This window comes from Dermacentor albipictus, chromosome 2, assembly GCF_038994185.2.
Source record: "Dermacentor albipictus isolate Rhodes 1998 colony chromosome 2, USDA_Dalb.pri_finalv2, whole genome shotgun sequence".
NCBI lineage: Eukaryota > Metazoa > Arthropoda > Arachnida > Ixodida > Ixodidae > Dermacentor > Dermacentor albipictus.
This window is the reverse complement of record NC_091822.1, coordinates 194,394,908-194,405,823: the sequence shown is the minus strand read 5'-3', so window position 1 is coordinate 194,405,823 and position 10,916 is coordinate 194,394,908.

Below are 10,916 nucleotides of genomic sequence, written 5' to 3'. Positions count from 1 at the left end.
GTAGAAGCCTAAGCTCCAACATCCAGTCACGATGATGAGGAAGTAGATCAGTTTTATGAAGATGTTGAATTAGCGATGAGAAAAGTGCAAACTCAGTATACTGTAGTAATGGGGCGACTTCAATGCAAAAGTGGGGAAAAATTAGGCTGATGAACAAGCAATTGGCAACTACAGTGTCGATTCTAGAAACGCTAGAGGAGAGGCGCTGGTAGAACTTGCAGAAAGAAATAAGGTTCGAATAATGAACACCTTTTTCAGGAAGCATAGCGACAGAAAGTTGACCTGGAAAAGCCCTGAAGGTGAAACAAGAAATGAAATTTGACTTCATGCTTTCTGTGCTATAGATGACCGTGTGGCAAAGAAAAGTGTTTTCAGGCAGCATCACGAGGTAAACAGAGCCAAGTATTCGGTGCAGCAAAAACTTGAGAAAGACCCCACACTGCAGTGTGCGAGACAAGGTAACAGGCTGTCGCACAGAACGGCAACATGTTCATTGTGGTGGTTAAGAAAATGGAAGCATTGCCAAAGGCTGACTGCGATAGAACGGGCACGTCTCCGTAAGCAAGGGTGCGGCTGAATTGTTAAACCTGGTTGAGACATGCGCCTACAAACCGGGCCATTCAAGTAGTCACTGAAATGGAATGCACTGCGTGAGTGAGGACAAAGGGAGAATGACTATTTTTACTGTGTTTATGGCCTTTCCTTCAGAGACAAAAAAGCAAGCTGCAGTGATACAAAGTGGCAGGTGTGTGCAGAGGGTAGTGTACGTCTGGCACCCTTTGTTGTCCTCGGCGAAGCGTAAAGGCTTTCAAACTGCAACCGCATCGACCGCGCATTGAGAAGTAATCTATAAATTAGGCACACCCAACAGTTTCTTGTTTGTACATAGAATGTAATGCCTTTGTTTTTGTTAGTTATGAAGAACTTTGGCTTTTCAATTCAAAGGCTTATTGTTAGGCTCCGAGTTTCTTTGTGTCAGTGTATGAGCCAGTTATATGAAATAAAGTGCAGCAGATATTGCAATGGCAGTGGCTACACTCTTGAGCAAAATTACACCCTTTTGCCACACAACAATCGTCATCTGTCTTGTCCGCATTTCCTTTCTTTAACGCGGCGAGCCCGGTACTTCCCAGTAACGAACGGCATGTGTGTTATTAGCATGACATAGCATTCCCGACAGGAAAGTAGCGGGCACGGCATTTTCAAGAATGGAAACGCAAGCAAGGCAGATGATTATTGTTGTGTGGCAGGGATACTCCCCAAAGGGTGTAACTTTGCCTAAGAGTGTAGTGGTCGTACTGATTTTGAAGGCAGGCATTGAGATTGGAGGTTCGCAAGGACAGACCTAAGTTTGCAATTTAATGCTTACAGTGTAAAGTGTGCATCAGCTACCATTGTAGAATTTTTCTTTGCTGAAGTGCATTTGGATAAGCAAAATTTTTTGTTCGAGGTTTTTTTTTTTTGCATGCAGATCAAGTGTCGCTGTTTTGGGGTTTTAAATGTCACTCTAGGAATTAGTGAAGACTTTCAACAGTCCGCAGAGCTCAGTACATTTCGCATTAGAGGCGCTGGTACTGGCTGGTTGCGCTGACCGAGCAAGCAACTCAATATGTGACATTTATCTCTGACCATTTCCGATCGCAGTCACAACTTCCGTGGTTCAAAATTCCCCCTTTGTGGGTTTTTTTTTTTTCTCTTTTTTGTGGCTTGTGAATCAAGCTCCAGGTAGGTGAATCATTAGTTCGGAAAGGCATAGTATGAAGATGCGAGATAAGTTAGTGGGAGAGGATCCAAGTTCTTTCGAAAAATTTCAGCCTATCCATACTGTGTCACATGATATACAGCGGTATTGGAGCCATTCCGCTATAAGGGTGAACTTAAGGGTAATGCCATTGGTCGGAGTCATGGCCCCTAGTGTAGCGAAAGCCTCATGCCCACTGTGGATTCCATGCCATTTTTCTGTCGGTATGTTTTTCTACATTCTTAAAAAATTATTATTATTGTATGGTTGTAGTTGATTGTTAGCCGATTTTGGCAATTCATTTTTGGAGCTTTTTGGAAATGGCTGTTTTTAGTATTTTGGGGGGAGGACATGAGAAAGGGATAGGAAAGCAGTACAGAGTTTTAACACGATCCTGTTCAAGGCGGCCCCCTGTCGCAAAATATCCGATGTCGGCGTCGAATGACGCTTGGTGAAAAATCATTCCAAACCATAACCACGCAGGCTCTCTACGTGGTTCAGAGGCGTTACTGAATTCCTCAAAGTAAAATACTTCAGAAAAATCATAAAGTACAATCTAAACACAACCTACAGACATGAGAGCATCAGAGTTTCATTTCAATATAGCAGAAAACATAATCCTGTTACACAAAAATTCAAACACAAACCCCTTTTCCGAGCGGCGCGGCTCGCTCAGTTCCATGCAACAACACCGTCGCGCTCACCCCCGCGCATCCACAAGAAGGCTGCGGTTGCTGGAAGCGTGATAAGCAGTCAGGAATTTTTGAAGCCTGGTTTATCTCAGCTGAGGGTGGCCTTGTGCTCGCTTGCTTTGTGATTGTGGGTCTGGCACTGTTCTGGAATGACTGCTCATCAAACAGGCAATGAAAAGGTGGTGAGACCGGTTTACAAGTGCAGCTTCACCAGTCTGGGCCAGGGAGAAAAGGCACAAGAGTACCACGAGGCCTGCTAAACGACTCCGGGGAATCTACGTGATACGAACAAAGGGTTTGTCACAATGGAAGGAAATTCCGCTGCTGAAACGCCAATACCTCGCCCAGTGACTGTTGGCCCCTACATGCCGGGATCTTCCTCCCCCACTAGAGATGCTGCTACGATTGACGTTCAGCATTTTGTACTCGGCATCCTTTCTCGATGATTAATGCTTCAGCGGCAAGCATGCAGCTATGAAAGGCCCCTCACGCTGTATCGTATTCTCAGGGCAAGGGAGCTGGCTGCTAAATCAGCATAGTCAAAGCTTATGGGTGAGATGAGTGCCTGCCTGGACGATACAGGATCCAACAGACAGTGACACGCAAACAAAGGCGCTCACGTCGAGGCAACCACAGCCGCTGTCCTTCATGGAAGCAGCAGCCATACCGTGAATACCACTCTACTGGAGCCTGACCCTGACAAACACACCTTCACGAATAGCCCGCTAATTGATCAAAGGGGCCAACATTGAGGATTACCGCAGGAACAACTTCAACATTAAGTTCCCAGCTTGCCACGTCATTGCATCGTATGCGGGGACGAGCATGCAATATTGGAGGCGGAGCCGAACAGGACGATGTGATGTCATAGGCAATATTCTGCGAGTGGTTCAAAAATTGCAATTCGCCGAGAAGAACATTGAATTTCCCCAACGAGAGAAAGGGGACAAGGAAGTGTATAAAAATAGATCTTCACTGTTGTAGGGGTGTTCTCCGACTTGTACGTGCGCTCCTACTCATGCTTGTACCAGTACTCAAACTCGTGCTGGTACATGTAAACTCTCGTGTAAATTTGTAAATAAGCCTTTTTTCTCACTTCTTGGACGTCGCCCCAGGCCTGTTGATCACCCGGCACCTGGAACATCACCACGGAAACTTAATGACCACTCCCAACACCTGAGTTGCAACTACTGGTTGGCCATGGCAGGATACCCTAACCTGGGTCTGAACAGGGCTCATCCTCAGCAGTGATTTCTGAACAAATGCACACAGTGTTTTAGTAACCACACAGAAGTACCACAACCACAGTCTACTTAGGCATACTAAATTTTTGTGTTTTAACACGACAGCATTAGAATGGTCATGTGATTGAAAAGCCGTCTGTTCGCTTGTGTACAGCTAAAGAGGGGAGAGGAGAGGAGGCGGCGTGCGCAATGCACTGGAATTCATTCCCACACAGTTGGCACATCAGCAGATGCACTTTGTTCCTGGGAAAGTCTGGACTTCAGTCACACACTCTGATAGTCGTGTTTGTGTTCTGTATATAGTTAAAAGTAACAATGGACACTGCACCTTTTGTGGGGAAAGCTAATGCTAATGCATTATTGTCGCACGAGTCCCATTGATCACCCTCTTATCCCTATCTGAAGTGCATTTTGATGCAGATTGTTGGCATAATTTAACATTCTACAAAAGCAATTTAATGTGAGCAGCAAGAAAATAATTTTGTAAAAACATGAATGAGCAATGTGCAACATGGCTGACCTTGCTATAATTAAGGGGGTCTTCTTCGGGCAGGCGGCCTTGCCACTCTACTGGGAAGGCCTCGCTTCTCTTCCATTCCCCTCACCCCTCCTCTGTGCAATGCTGCTGAGGTGTCCTCATAGTCAGTTACAATATTGCACTTTTCAATTTCCTTCCTTTAAAGATCACAACCTAATATACCATAATTAAGGGAAACTAATGAAATAGTAAGTTCAACAAGGCTGGCGGAACACAATGTGCTAATTACATTGGTTTATCTTACTTTGAGCAGAGGCCTGATACAGCAGAAGAGATGTAACAATGAAAGGTGATGACGCCATATTGAAATTTCCACATCACCTCCCTATTGACATAATTTTTGGCAGAGTCTGTCCATGGCTAATTAACTTTTCATTAATAAGTAAGCTTTATATTGCGATTGTGAATGAACAAACCCAGCGACAACTGTGCTGGCAAACTAACAGGCCTAATTCATGAAAATTATTGTGAAACTCGTGACATGACAATGACCTTAGAGGTGCTGCACCTTGAGCAGGAAATTAATAGATTTACTTCATTATCATTAGGTAACAAGTGGTGCTTTATTGCCAAGAAAATTTAAAGAATGCCATTAAGACACAACATGCTGCTCTAGACTGCATTAATGTTTCTTTTCCATGCCCTTAAGAAGCTATCAACATAGCACTTTGAAAGTTCTTGCAGGAAGAATAAGGTCTTGCTTTAAATCAAGACTTCTTCGTGAAGGTTGTGGGGTAAGAGTAAAATGCTCTCATAAAGTGGCTAACTACTCCAGAAATAACTGAAAGTTGGAGACTTGTGTTCAAACTTTCTGCATTGGATAATTAAACTTTTTCTAGCTTGCACTGTTCATGTTAGGTGACACAGTCTGTACATACAGTGAGCAAAGCAATCCAAGCATTGCTGCATGAAGATGGCAAGTTGGGCCAGTTCGTTACGATTCATTATAACGTCTATAACAGTGCAACACGAGACGGACAAAAGGAAGGTAAAGAACGATGACATGGCGCTGACTCAACTCATATTTTATTGAAGATATGTCTAATATATATAGAGGCACCAGTTCAAGAACCATGACGTGCATGAGACAGAGATACATCGAGGTAGCTGTGAACAAGTGACGCATAATCAAAAGTGACAAAGGCAAGGCAGTTCATTGTCATGAAGAGCGATAGATGGTTCGCTGATACGTGCCTTGTCCCTAATCTTTATATTGTAAGCCTCAGCGATTTCTCTTGTCAATTGGCTTGCATGTTTATAAATGACGTTAGTATTTTAAAATATAGGGGTGACAACCGCACGACTTGCAATGCTCCGGGAGATGAAGTGGCGCAACCCCTTGAAGAGATAGATAGCTCATGCTCCCTAAGTCGAACATTCACACAGCGCTTCGTTTGTCCCAGGTACTCTCTACCACAAGATAATGGAATGGCATATACAACCTGCTTAACACAAGTGATGTACCCGTTCACATAGTTGACAGTGCACTTTCCCTTTACTTGCTTATCCTTCAGCATACTATCAACGAACAGGCATATGCAGAAAAAACAAACATCGATGCTGTAATTTGAACCGAGGTCCTTAAGCCCATGCACCAACTTGTGTACATACGGTACTACTGCATTTTTTTCCCCTTTTTTCTTCTAATTTAGTTTTACCACATTGGTCATTTATACTCTAAGACGCCATGAACCATACTTTCACACACAGATGAAATACAGTCGAAACCCACATTAACGAAATCCCGCAACGGAATTCTTACGACAACTAAATATTTTCGTATCCCCGGAAAACCCTTATAGGATTCAATGCATTTCGTACATCTCGGCAACGAAATGTCACTTTACTACAATCCCGCATCAACAAAATTTGCCGGAACATAACCCCGCATATTACCTACTCACGTAGGGCTAGCAGGCTCCAAAATGTGCTCAAATGTGATTACTTTTCACTAAAATTGTGTAAAATACCACCACATTACACTTGCGTGGGCACCGCCATTTTTGTCTACAAAAACAACCAAGTCCCGAGAGTGATCGCATGCACTGGAAACACATCATGGCCACCATACTGTTTGTTTATCGCCCGTTTGAAGTGACACGCATGTTGCTACCGAAGTCTCACAATGGTATTAGCACACCTACTAGGCGAGATCGGAGGTCATTGTTTGAAACGCGCATTAAGTTTGTGTTCCCCATGGCTGACGACTCGGCGCAGCCTAGGCCAATGGCATAAGGCGAAACTGAACGCAAACTGAACGCTCGTTTCAAACAACGATCGCTGCTCACAGCAGTGCATTGCGTAATGTGCACCTTGGTGAGAAAAATGCAGGGAATAAAAATAAAGCAAATCCACGTCCCACTGACGTGGAATTGTTTATGGCACTTGAGATGGTGGCCGCAGCGTGGAGTGCCATACAGCGGGCCGCGACTGAGCGATTGTCCGAAAATACGAATCCCTTGCTTCAAGAATGCTGGTTTGGGTGTCACCTGACAGGCACTGCATGAATTCGGTGCTGGACGTAGATTTGCACGAAAGGGCCGCAATCTCGATCGTTTGCCTTTCGGTATATGAGATACAATCACTTTTGCGCTTGGCACCAGAACAGTCGGCGCCTACAGGCGCCGACTCTGCGTCCGGTGCCCAGTTACGCAAAATCTCGCAATAGTGATTTTATCTCCACAAGTAATTGACCGAAAATGCTGCTTCACGGCAGTGCTGCCACTGCTGATTAACACATGCGGTGCACTTTGTACTGTCGGTAATACAGTTCTATATCCTCGAGCAAAGCTTGCCAAAGTATGCTAACGGAGTTTCGACAGTAAAGTTTTGTTCTGGGACGCATTGCCTCTCTGTGCTCTTTTTTTTCGCGTTCCCTGCTGATTTCATTATTGCGAGGTTTGACTGTAATCACTTTGGCGTAACCAGCGTCCAGTTAACGATTTACCTGATCAGAAAAAGCAGCCTTGGACACATGAAAACACGACTTTGTTAATGCAGCATTTAGGATAGTCTTCGCTATAGTCCACTTCACTACCTTAGAATGAGCAGATTTATAGTTCAAAATGGGCTTAGCTGACTTGGGATCATATTTCCAGCACACATGATTTTTACCAAAGGTTAACCTCACATCTGGAAACTGTATTCAAAGACCTTTAGGGTCATCTTTAGGGTCACTCCTTTAGGGTCAGCTCTAGAAACTGCAATCGATGACCTTCAGGGACTTCGAAAGTAAAATCAAGGCCCATGCTGTGCTGCATGAATACCGTCAAAATTTCATCAACACAGCACAGCATGGGCCTTGATTTTACCTTCGAAGTCCCTAAAGGTCATCGATTGCAGTTTCTAGAGCTGGTAAAAATCATGTGTGCTGTAAATATGATCCCAGGTCGGTTAAGCCCATTTTAAACTACCCATCCAGTCATTCTAAGTTAGTGAAGCTGGCTATAGCGAAGACTATCCTAAATGCCGCATTAAAGTCGTGTTTTCATGTGTCCGAGGCTGGTTTTTCTGATCAGGTAAATTGTTGATAGGACACCGAAGTGATTATTTCATCTGTGTGCGAAAATATGGTTTGTGCCTTCAAGAGTATAAATGACCAAGGTAGTGACACTAAATTAGAAGAAAAAAAGGAAGAAATGCAGTAGTACAGTATGTACACAAGTTGGTCCATGGGCTTAAGAAGCTCGGTTCAAAGTATAGCATTGATGTTCATTTTTCTTCTAAACATAAGATAGGTCGCATATGCCCGTTAGTTGATATGTTGAAGGATAAGCAAGTAAAGAGAAAGTGCACTGTCATCCATGCGAACAGGTACATCACTTGTGTTAGGCAGGTTATATATGCCATTCCATTATCTAGTGGTAGAGAGTATATGGGACAAACGAAGCGCTGTGTCAATGTTCGACTTAGGGAACATGAGCTATCTCTTCAAGGGGTTGCACCACTTCATCTCTCAGAGCATTGCAAGTCGTGCGGTTGCCATCACTATTAAAAAAAACTAATGTCATTTATCAACACGCAAGCCAATTGACAAGACAAATTGCTGAGGCTTACAATATAAAGATTAAAGACAAGGCGCGTATCAGCAAACCATCTATTGCTCTTCATGACAACGAACTACATTACCTTTGTCCTTTTTCATTATGCGTCAGATGTTCACAGCTGCCTAGATGTATCTCTGTCTCATGCATGTCATGGTTTTTGAACTGTCCCTACATATATGTTAGACATATCTTCAATAAAATATCAGTTGAGAGTCAGCGCCATGTCATCGTTCTTTACCTTCCTTTTGTCCATGTCTCGTGTTGCGCTGCTACGATTCAAGCAGTGCTGGGCTAGGAAATATTGCAAACAATGGGGAACAAAGAGCACAGATTTTTAAGCAGCACATTATGGTGGTGGTATACGCAAATGTGTCCAAGGAGTGGCATCAAAGGGGGTATTGCGACAAAATCTTGCATTTCTTTCTTTATTAGAAAGACATCAAACCCATAATTATGTTATTAAGCATCACTCTCAAACATGCAAGTCATTAACTTTGTCATCCTTAAATGTGACCAATCAACAGTGGTGCAACGAAAGATGCATCAGGTTGGTGCAAATGTTTTGACAAGGGGCCCCGTCTCGGTGCACAAAACATTGAAATACTGGTAGTGGCCCTACACAGTTTGTTGAATCTTTGTTGGTCATTTAAGTCTGTATTGTTTTTATTTCAAGAGGTTAACCTCTTGAATGTTCCCAGTGTCACAAATAGTGTGGCAATGCAATGTGTCCAGTAGACCAGTGTCACAAGCCACTGTTGCACATGCAGAGGTTACATGCCACACCATCACTATGTTGCTTAAAGACTGGCGTAAAGCGAATTGCCTTTCGTTCCTTCCTTCACTCAGCGAATTTTGACATTAGAAAATTGGGATAAGCCTGGTCCTCTTGCCGTTGCTTCAATGGGAGTGCCTTTTTCACCTTATTTCTCATTCCAGTGACCACTACGAATTTAGCTTGCAGTAGCAGTCGTGGTGTGGCCTGAAACCATTTCACCAAGTCGATTCTTGCATAGTGGTTTGTTTTGGCGTGTGACCACCAGTTGGTGAATGTGTCAATCACATTATTATTATTATATTATATGGCACAATTATTTCTTGTTCTCTTCTGTAATTCAGGTCCTGTACCTTGATCACATAGTTGGCAGCCACCCAATTCAGTAGAAGCAACACATGACTTCGGTGTCAGTACCTTAAGGTGGAAGTAAATTCCAGTTTCCCCAAATGAACATTACAAGCAGCATTTGGCCACCACTAAATGAATTTGTAAAATTTGTTGCATTCAGAAAGAAAACACTAATCTAGTGGCTGTCCAGAGCAAGTTTCTTTTTTTATTTACGCTTTCACCGTTTTTTTCTTTTTCCTTTCTTTTTTACAAGAACATTTCAATATATGCAAGCACCAGACATACTTTCAACATTACCTGTTGGAGCATCTTAAATGGACATTTTATATAATATTGATGACGTCAAAGACAAAGATCTTGTCAGTAGGACTTCTACAAGACTTTCATAGTACCGAGTTTTTAACTGCAAATTAAAATAGCTTGTCCACTGAAAGCACTCCATTTGCCGCCAACAGAATGGCAACATCTATTTTGCTAAGTTAAAAAGCAATGGAGTTTGTTCTTCATTATCGCTTTGTTCATCTTTGCCAATTTTAAAAAACATCTGGGGTTATACAAAATGTGCTCAAAACAGTAACCAGAACTTTTTTTTGTTGTTGTTGCTTTAGATAGCAAATATTAATCAAGTAGGCTGAGGGCATTCCTGCACATTTCACATCCATTCGAAGATGAAAGGCTCAAGCTAAACTAACATGAAACCTGACAAGAGTGACATAGCTGGAAAATCTTTTTCCACTTTCATGAGAAAATGGTTTCTTTTTAAAGGGACACTGAAGGCAAAAACTAAGTCGGCGTAGACTGCTAAAATATTCCAGAAACCTCGCAGCACTTGTTTCAAGCAAAGAAAAGACTTAGCTTACGAGAAAGATGCGTCTGAAGGGTCCATGTACCTTTAGTGCAATTCAAGTCGCCCACCTCCATGCAGAGAGTGGCGACATTGCATATGCCATCAGTGCCCTTTACTGCTGTCGGTGAAGAAAACGGCTCCCAATAGACAGCACTATGGTTTTCTGCACAGAATGCAAATGCACGGCCATGGAAAAACCCCGCCATGACAGAGCGTTGGATTCGCCGCTGCAGTTGCTGTTGGTCACGTGGTGTTGACCATTCGGGGATCCCGTGACATCAAATGCATCACATGGTTGTGGCATTCTCTGCTACTTGCAGTTTGTGTGAGTTTCACGAGCCAGCAAAACCAGCACAGCACTAGTCAACAACAGAACTCCTCAAACACTTAGCACAGGCAGCACAAAGAAAACGAAACCTTTCAACTGCCCATGTCACTGCCAGACGAAACGTCAGTGAGTTGATTTTTCTAAAAATCAAACAGAACTGCACAAATAGCATTTTCTTTTGTCTTATAATGCAACACAGTGACCTTGTTATTAGGAGTGGTTGAGTACTAGTCATTGGGCTAGTATTTGCATGTCCTGGGGGTATTTAATCATGTCCTGCATTTACCTCAATTTCTCGATCACTAAAGCTCTGTTCATCATATACATTCTTGACCACTAATCTATCACTTTAACTTG